The 9,490-nt window shown below is 40.7% G+C and overlaps 1 non-coding gene across 1 annotated transcript; it reads right to left on the reverse strand.

Moving 5' to 3' along the window:
* Window positions 1-963: 963 nt before the first annotated feature.
* Window positions 964-1,035, reverse strand: trnae-uuc (transfer RNA glutamic acid (anticodon UUC)). Its single transcript has one exon. It is a non-coding gene; the product is annotated as a tRNA-Glu (tRNA).
* Between the last annotated feature and the right edge of the window lie 8,455 nt (window positions 1,036-9,490).

A 9,490-nucleotide genomic window follows, 5' to 3' on the forward strand; every position in this document is an offset into this window, starting at 1 on the left:
TCAAGTCAATGACTTCCCAAAGCGCTTTACAGTGTGCTTCACATTTCCCAATAGCGGCCGTGCAGCCATGTAAGGCGTATACCTGCTTATTGGGGGCATTAGGGGTTCAGTGTCTTACCCAAGGACACTTCGACATGTAACACGGAGGAGCCGGGATTCGAACCTGCGATCTCATGATCCCCAGAGGAGCGCTCTACCTCCTGAGCTACTGCTGCCCACCGCTTATACTCAGTAGGGTCGCGGGGGTGCTGGAGCCCATCCCAGCAATCATCGGGCGGTGGGCAGGGGACACCCTGAACTGGTTGCCAGCCAATCGCAGGGCGAGTTGAACAGTGATTTCTCGCAATTTATATGATGGAGCTTCCTGCAATAAAGATGACATTGGGTTATATAGTGAAATACAAAAACTGGCCTTGAGCTGGCGGCAGACTTTTATCTATGGTGCAAAAGGCATTTTGTGTGAGTGTGTTTTTATTACATTTATTGAATATTTCTTAACCCACAATGCACTGTGTATGAATTATAGAGTGCAAAGTAACGAGGGAAAACGTTACAGTACATTATTTTCACTATTTTGGTTTTCACGATCAAGCCAAGTCGTATCACAGAGTCGAGTTTTAACCACTGGTGTTCCTCATGGCTCCTTACCGGAGATCCTCTTTATCAGGAGATCCTTTTGCGTGGCTTTACCGAGAAAAAAGGTAGGCACCTTGCATGGCTGACTCCCAATTGGTGTGGGAGAAGTGTGAAGCACATTGTAAAGCACTTTGAGAGGTCTTCATTGACTTGAAACACGCTATAGAAACGCAGACCATTTACCAATAGCTTCATTCTATGTACACATGGAACTCCGGTTTTGGGCTGACCTTATCAACAAATGTACACATGCAGACAGTTAAAGAACTGCAATGCCACTCCCTCTCTTCAGTTTGATTACATAAGAACCAAACAGGCCTCATGTCATTCCCATACCGGGAGTTGAACCCGGGCCACCTGGGTGAAAACCAGGAATCCTGACCGCTAGACCATATGGGATGAGTTACTGGATTATGTTTATATGGGACATCGTGTACTGTACTTTAATGTACAGTATGAAAGGAGTTGCGTTCTTGTGGTGTTCTGCTGTCTCAAAATATGTATTTATATATCAGTGGGCCGTCAAGGCCTGCAAGGCCTTCTCTGCTGGCCCTACGCTTGTTTGAAAGGTTTCCCCATGCGCATACAAGGTGGAAATGCTCTGTGGTTGACTGTTCTATTAAATTTCCAACCAAAATGAAATATGAAGACCTTTTAGTAAAGTTTGCGCGGTGGGGGGACATTTTTATGCAGGGGGGTTGGTTTGGTTGTTTTTCAGCACAACACAGACAGACATACAAAAATAGAGTGGTTGCAAACTGAGTTTGGTTGTGGTTTATTTAGTTATTGATATGTACTTCAGCCTCCTCCACTTGCAAACCTTCGATTCATCCGTCTTTAATTTTCTCGTGGCTGCTGGATTTCCACATTCTTCCATGTAGAAATCAACACACCAGGGCGGACGAAAACACGGAAAGCGCTCAATGGAGGAAAAGTGAGGTTTTGGATTTATTTATATTTGGGGGGGACGACTCTCTTCAGCCTCTGGTAGCACAACTACTTTCAAATTGCTATATAGACGACGGCTTTAGCATCCATGAGTACTTACGCTAACAATGCATTGCGTGTGACATTATGTGACCTCCTCCGTGCAAACAAGTGATGCTTAAAAACGACACAACACTCCACTTCTAAAATGGAATCGATGAATCTAAAAGCCAGCAATACGGTTCTACCGCTAGAGGGCAGCAAAAATCCGTGCACCATCTACTGCGTGTTCTGTTTTAAAAGGAAATGTGTTTTTTTTACAGTTTGAGGTAGTCCTTGCATTCATAAATTTTTTAGAATGTTTCTTATCACAGTTTCGAGTATTTTTTTCACAGTTTTTTTCAGCAACAACAAAAGAGAGAAAATAAACTTATGGCAAGATATGTTTTTACTGATATTACTTGTAGTCCAGTGGTAAAAAAATCAGCAGTGACCCAACATCTAATTCTGTCACTTCCAAAAACGTGCTCCAGGACTTCTACTTATTTATTTTGAGTTTTAAAAAACCCTAAAAATTATTTGTTGTATTCTTCAGGGTCCAGGACCAAAAGTGGATCCAGCCCGTGGGCCGTAGTTTGAGGACCTTGTATTGCAGCAACCTCCAAAGGAGTAAATCGTGAGTAAATAGGGAGTTCACAGACTTTTTATATCCAGCATAAAGTTCACAAAGGCTAATGGCGTCGGTTAGAGGAGGTGTCAGTATTTTCAGAAATATGACGCCCTCTTCTGGCTGAAATTATCAGTGCAGCCTCTGTTAATATTTGAGTTCCCTTCGTCCTTCGAGGAAGCAGTAAGCATTTGTGAAACTTCACACTGACTCGGAAGTTAAAAATAGAAAATGAGTTTATCGATTTGCTCATTTTGTGACACTGCAAAGTCCGAAGCTTCTGTTTGCTCGCCGTCTGTGTCCGGTCGGTGATTTTTGTTCCCACAGTGCCAAGTTTTCAATATTTGTTTTAAAATCTGATTTTAGTCGACGTCGTATTCTATGAATTAGCTTTTGTTGTTCGTGTGTGTGCTTTGACGCTTGTTTGCGACTTAAAAATAACCAAGCAAACAAAAAACTAGCTCATTTTAGGGTTTTTTTTTTCTACATTTTTCAAAAAGTATGAAAAAAATAATAAAAGAAAAATAGAAAGAAAAAAGAAAGAAAATTAAAGAGAGGGAGAAAGAAAGAGGGCAATAGGGAGATAGAAAGTGAAAGAAAGAGAGGGAGAAAGATGGAAAGAAAGAGAAATAGAGCAAGAGGTAGTGAGAGAAAGAGAGGGAGGAAGAAATTGAAGGGAAGGGAGAAACATGAAAAGAAAGAGTGAAAGAAAGAGTGAGAGAGAGAGAAAAGAGAAACAGAAAAAAGAGACTTTGAGAGAAAGAAAGACTGATAAAGAAAGAGGGAGGGAGACAGAAAGAGAAGAGAGAAAGAGGGAGGAAGAGAGAAAGAGAGGAAGAAAGAAAAATATGAAATGAAATGATCTGCATTTATATAGCGCTTTTCAAGTCAATGACTTCCCAAAGCCCTTTACAATGTGCTCCACATTTCCCAATAGCGGCCTTGTATTGCAGCCATGTAAGGCGCTAACCTGCTTATTGGGGGTAGTAGGGGTTCAGTGTCTTACCCAAGGACACTTCGACATATAACATGGAGGAGCCGGGATTCAAACTGGGATCCCTTGATCCCAAGACGAGCGCTCTACCTTCTGAGCTACTGCCGCCCCAAAAATACAAGAAGAGAAGGGAAGAGAGAAACATAAAAGAAAGAGAGTAAAAGAAAGAGTGAGAGAAGAGAGAAACAGAAAAAAGAGACTTTGCGAGAAAGAATAACCGATAAAGAAAGAGGGAGAGAGACAGAAAGAGAAGAGAGAAAGAGGGAGAAAGAGAATAAGAAAGAAAAATACAAGAAGAGAAGGGAAGAGAGAAACATAAAAGAGAGTAAAATAAAGAGTGAGAGAAGAGAGAAACAGAAAAAAGAGACTTTGCGAGAAAGAAAGACCGATAAAGAAAGAGGGAGAGAGACAGAAAGAGAAGAGAGAAAGAGGGAGAAAGAGAATAAGAAAGAAAAATACAAGAAGAGAAGGGAAGAGAGAAACATAAAAGAAAGTAAAATAAAGAGTGAGAGAAGAGAGAAACAGAAAAAAGAGACTTTGCGAGAAAGAATAACCGATAAAGAAAGAGGGAGAGAGACAGAAAGAGAAGAGAGAAAGAGGGAGAAAGAGAATAAGAAAGAAAAATACAAGAAGAGAAGGGAAGAGAGAAACATAAAAGAGAGTAAAATAAAGAGTGAGAGAAGAGAGAAACAGAAAAAAGAGACTTTGCGAGAAAGAAAGACCGATAAAGAAAGAGGGAGAGAGACAGAAAGAGAAGAGAGAAAGAGGGAGGAAGAGAGAAGGAGAGGAAGAAAGAAAAATACAAGAAGAGAAGGGAAGAGAGAAACATAAAAGAAAGAGAGTAAAAGAAAGAGTGAGAGAAGAGAGAAACAGAAAAAAGAGACTTTGCGAGAAAGAAAGACCGATAAAGAAAGAGGGAGAGAGACTGAAAGAGAAGAGAGAAAGAGGGAGAAAGAGAATAAGAAAGAAAAATACAAGAAGAGAAGGGAAGAGAGAAACATAAAAGAGAGTAAAAGAAAGAGTGAGAGAAGAGAGAAACAGAAAAAAGAGACTTTGCGAGAAAGAAAGACCGATAAAGAAAGAGGGAGAGAGACAGAAAGAGAAGAGAGAAAGAGGGAGGAAGAGAGAAGGAGAGGAAGAAAGAAAAATACAAGAAGAGAAGGGAAGAGAGAAACATAAAAGAAAGAGAGTAAAAGAAAGAGTGAGAGAAGAGAGAAACAGAAAAAAGAGACTTTGGGAGAAAGAAAGACCGATAAAGAAAGAGGGAGAGAGACTGAAAGAGAAGAGAGAAAGAAGGAGAAAGAGAATAAGAAAGAAAAATACAAGAAGAGAAGGGAAGAGAGAAACATAAAAGAGAGTAAAAGAAAGAGTGAGAGAAGAGAGAAACAGAAAAAAGAGACTTTGCGAGAAAGAAAGACCGATAAAGAAAGAGGGAGAGAGACAGACAGAGAAGAGAGAAAGAGGGAGGAAGACAGAAAGAAAAAGGAGAGAATTTCCTCAGGCTGAGGTTTTGAGTTTTTCCTTTCCCTCATGCAGGTTTTAGATCAGGGGATGGTGTCATAATAGTCTTTGATCTGCGCAGCCCTTTGAGACTTTTTGTGACTAAGAGCTATAGAAATAAACTTGACTTGACTTTACAATAATGTAGCTTTTTTTTTAAAGGTGAGGTGCGTCGTTTTAGCTGTCCTTAAAACGTTAAAAGTAAATTATTTTCTCAATTAATTATATGTAAACGATGCACAACTGAGTTCAAAGAGCCCTTATGTTTTATTTCTCACCGGACCCAAGCTGTTTGGGGTGGAACACATTAGGTAGGAGGAATGGGGCAGGGGGCCATCGCTGGAGAGTGTTGTCATTCTCGTCACTTTTTTCTCTCATTCTTTTTGTTAGTGTACTATGAAAATGGTGAAAGTAAGAAAAGGCTGTCTTTAAGTACTGTTTATCCATGGCAGGTGTGAAAAATAGAGATGGTCTTTATTAACTTAAGAAGGTACCAAGAAGCAGACAAACATGGGCTCACCAAAAATGTAAATGTCCAAACAAAACAAAACCTAGCAACGTATAAAATTAAAAAAAGAGACTGAAACTTAAAAACAAAAGGGGCAAAGTCATGAAGATACCAGAAAACAAACACACCTGACATGGTGTTGAAAACAAAATGAAGATGACACGAAAATCAAAGGCAGACAAAATGAAAAAGGACAATGATCCAACAAACATTTACGGATCAACAAAATGTCCTTTTTAAATCATTGACCACCTGTGTCCAGTTCAAACCCCGGGAGGGGCTCTCTGGTCATAAGAGGTTTGTCAGACCCTAACAAATACAGTACAAACGCCAACCAAAACCCCAACAAAGATGAAAATATAAGGGTTTATCCGCGCGGATCTAAATAATGCACGTACCTGCACACGCATCATGAATGTTTTGGCAGAAGCTCCAATGATGACGACATCCCTTAAAAAAGTTCCAAATTACGTACTGCTCCTTTAAATATTTCCCTTATCTATAACCCTGTTCACCTTTATCGCCGTGGCAACTGAGAAAGAAAAAGAAAGATAAAGAAATAAGAGAAAGATGGAGGGAAAAGGAGAGAGGGCGGAACAAAGAAAGAAATAGAGAAAGAGGGAGAGAGCGTGAGAAACAAAAGATAAAAAGTCATGAGAGAGGGGGAAAAGAAAGGGAGAGGAAGAAAGAAATCCAAAGAGAAATAGAAAGACAGAAGGAGAAAAAAGAGAAAAGAAAGCGAGAAGGGTAGGAAGAGAGAAAGAGAAAGAGAGAAAAGGAAAAAAGTAAGTTAGAGCAAAATAAGTTAAAAAGACAAAGAGAGAGAAAGAGACAAAGAGCAACAAAGCAAGAGAAAAAGGGAGACAGAGAGTGACAGAGACAGAGAGTGGGAGAGAAGGGGTGGAAAAGAGAGAGAGAGAGAGAGAGAGAGAGAGAGAGAGAGAAATACAAGTACAGGGGGGTTATGTTCGAGGCACCTTTCTCTGGAAACCTCAAGTGGACATATTTCAACCTGCAGCTTGTTTTTCTCTTGCGCTTCTCTGGATGTTGTCTCGCGGGCCGGATTCAATCCCTTAGCGGGCCTGATCTGGCCCGCGGGCCGCCTGTTTGACACCTGTGCAACAGGCACAACCAGGGGTCTCTAATGTGGTGCCCGCGGGCACAAGGGTGCCCCCTAAGGACAGCTGAGGTGCCCGCTGACCTATTCTGAAAATAGCTCACCAGTGATGGGTCATTGTGATTTTCCAGTAAAATATGTTTTAGTGCTTGATTGAGTCTTTTTAACTCTACTTCCAATAATTAACCTAGTAATAACATAGTAACAACATAGTAATAACATAGTAATAACACGAATAACTCTAATTAGCAACAGAAAGTAGCTCTCAACTTGAATAACGTTGTTACACCCCTGGGCACAAGCATCATTCGCTACTGTATCGTTATGGCAACCGAAGGAAAATGCCAACCCTAGCATACATCTCGAAGAGTTGATTTCATCATCCATACCTTGGTTGCTTTGGTAACCACAGAAACAACACTCACCTGTATCTCCATGGCAATAGAGGGTACCCTCAGCTGCATGGCAGCGATAACAAAAAAATATTTGCGCCCGTGGGCATCGTGATCAATCATCAACGCACCCCCAGTTGCATTGCTGTGGCAACCGCGTGGCAGGGTTAAATTACAACATTTTTAACATTTATTTTGGTGGAAACAACGCTCGCTTCTACAACGGACGGAACGAAAATCAACAGTGCAGTCCTACCACTAGAGGGCAGCAAGTATCCATGCAGCATCTACCGTGTCTTCTGTAATAGTTTTTCCCTTGTCGTTGTTTTGAATGGAAAAGTTATTTTTTTTTACAGTTTGAGGTGTGCGTTGCATTTTTAAAAAAAAATACATATAAAAGAAACATTTTCTTTTCTTTTCTTTTATTTTCTTTATCCTAACAAAGCATATGAGTCTCTCATGAGATGTCATTTCTACTATGTGAATTGATTCCCACCACTACACAAAATTGTTTTTGGACGGACAGACAGACGGACATGATAGGTGGGTGATGAGATAGGTAGGTAGGTGATAACATAGGTAGGTATGTAGGTAGGCAATTAGTTCGGTAGGAAGTTGGAAGGTAATTAGGTAGGTTGGAAGGTAATTAAGTAGGTCGATAGGTAATTAGGTATGTATGTAGGTAGGTAAGTAGATGGGTGGTGGGTGATTAGATAAGTAGGTAGGTGATTAGATAGGTAGGTAGAAAGGTAATTCAGTAGGTAGGTAGGTAGGTAGGTCGGAAGGTGATTAGGTAAGTAGGAAGGTAATAAATAGGTAGGTAGGTAGGTGTTTAGGTAAGTAGTTGATTTTGTAGGTGATTAGGTATGTATGTATGTAGGTAGGTGGGTAGGTAATTAGATAGGTGGGTGATTAGATAGGTAGATGGGTGATTAGATAGGTAGGTAAGTGATTAGATAGGTAGGTAGGTAGGAAGGTAAGTAGGAAAGTAATTAAGTAGGTAGGTAGGTGATTATGTAGGTAGGTGATTTTGTAGGTGTTTAGGAACGTATGTAGGTACGTAGGTAATTAGATAGGTGGGTGATTAGATAGGTAGACAATAAGAAAAGGGAAGGTAGGTAGGTAAGAAGGTTATTAGGTAGGTAGGTATGTAGATAGGTAGGTAGGTGATTTGATAGGTAGGTAGGTGATTAGATAGGTAGGCAGGTGATTATAATGACAAACAGGTAGGTAGGTAATTAGATAGACGGACAGGTAGGTAGATGATTGGACAGGAAGACAGATAGACAGACAGACGGCTAGATAGACAGATGGTTAAGTAATTACATAAATAGATGGATAGACGGGCAGATAGACTACGGAAAAATAGACAGACTGACGGATACATAGACGGATAGGCAGATAGACAAATAGGGAGACGGACGGATAGGCAGACGGACGGATAGGCAGACAGATGGAAATGCCAATGGATGGATAAACAGATGGATGGATAGACAGACAGGTGGACGGATAGATGGACGGATGGACAGATAGACAGTTGGATGGATGGATGGACAGATAGACGGTTGGATGGACGGATGGATGGACGGATAGAAGTACCGATGTACAGACAGATAGACAGACTGACGCACAGGGTTGGGTAGGGTTACTTTAACTGGATTACTTTCAATGACTTTTGGATGACTCCAATACCAAATATGCTCATAAAAGACAAAATAAACTAAATATGAATAAAATGACTACTCGAACAGTTGGCAAGCTGTTTGGATTGATTTTCATTTTGTTTCTGTCGCATTTGATGTTCGTTTTGCCGGAGATCAAAGAGATCAAAGCCAGGAGAGAAAGCTTACCACGTGTTGTGAGTCATCATTTTATTCCTTTTTAGTGTCTTTTGTCTTTTATTACCCTGAACCCCATTCCTTCTACCTAAAGTTTTCCGTACCCATTCCTTAAACCTAATGTGCGCTGCCCCGAACAGCTCTGCTAAAAGTAAGATAGAAGCAGATAGGCAGGGTTGGGTGGGGTTACTTTAACTGGATTACTTTCAATTCCTTTTGGATGACTCCAATACCAAATATGCTAATAAAAGACAAAATAAACTAAATATGAATCAAATGATGACTCACAACACGGGGTAAGCTTTCTCTCCTGGCTTTGATCTCTCTAATCTCCGGCAAAACGAACATCAAATGCGACAGAAACAAAATGAGAATCAATCCAAACAGCTTGCCAACATCATTTTTGCCGTTCCGTGTATTCCGTTACTCCCCAAGCCTGCACAAAATTTTGTCATTTTATTCCTATTTAGTTTCTTTTGTCTTTTATTAGCATAATTGGTATCGGAGTAATCCAAAAGTCATTGAAAGTAATCCAGTTAAAGTAACCCTACCCAGTGACGCATGGCTAGATGGACAGATGGATAGATGGATAGATACTGTAGCTATCCCTCAATCCTGACTAACTACGGACTGTAGAGTATTTCAATATGACAAGAAAAGCCCGAATGAAACCAGGACACCAATTGGACACCAGGACGCATTTAAGCGCAACGGACCAAAGATGCCGGACCTTCCTGCGGTTTTGTAGTCTTTTTCATTTACGACAGCGAGATGGATGAGGAGGCGCTACACGGCAACACGGACGTAAAACGCACGTACGTAAGTCATCTTGGTCAGCGCCAAAGGATGACCACCGCGTCAACCTTGAGGGCCGAGTACACGACATGAATCAAAGAAGAAGAAGGAGAGCC

Source organism: Urocampus carinirostris, chromosome 2 (assembly GCF_059441175.1).
Source record: "Urocampus carinirostris isolate Australia breed hairy pipefish chromosome 2, RoL_Ucar_1.0, whole genome shotgun sequence".
In the NCBI taxonomy this organism is placed as follows: Eukaryota; Metazoa; Chordata; class Actinopteri; order Syngnathiformes; family Syngnathidae; genus Urocampus; species Urocampus carinirostris.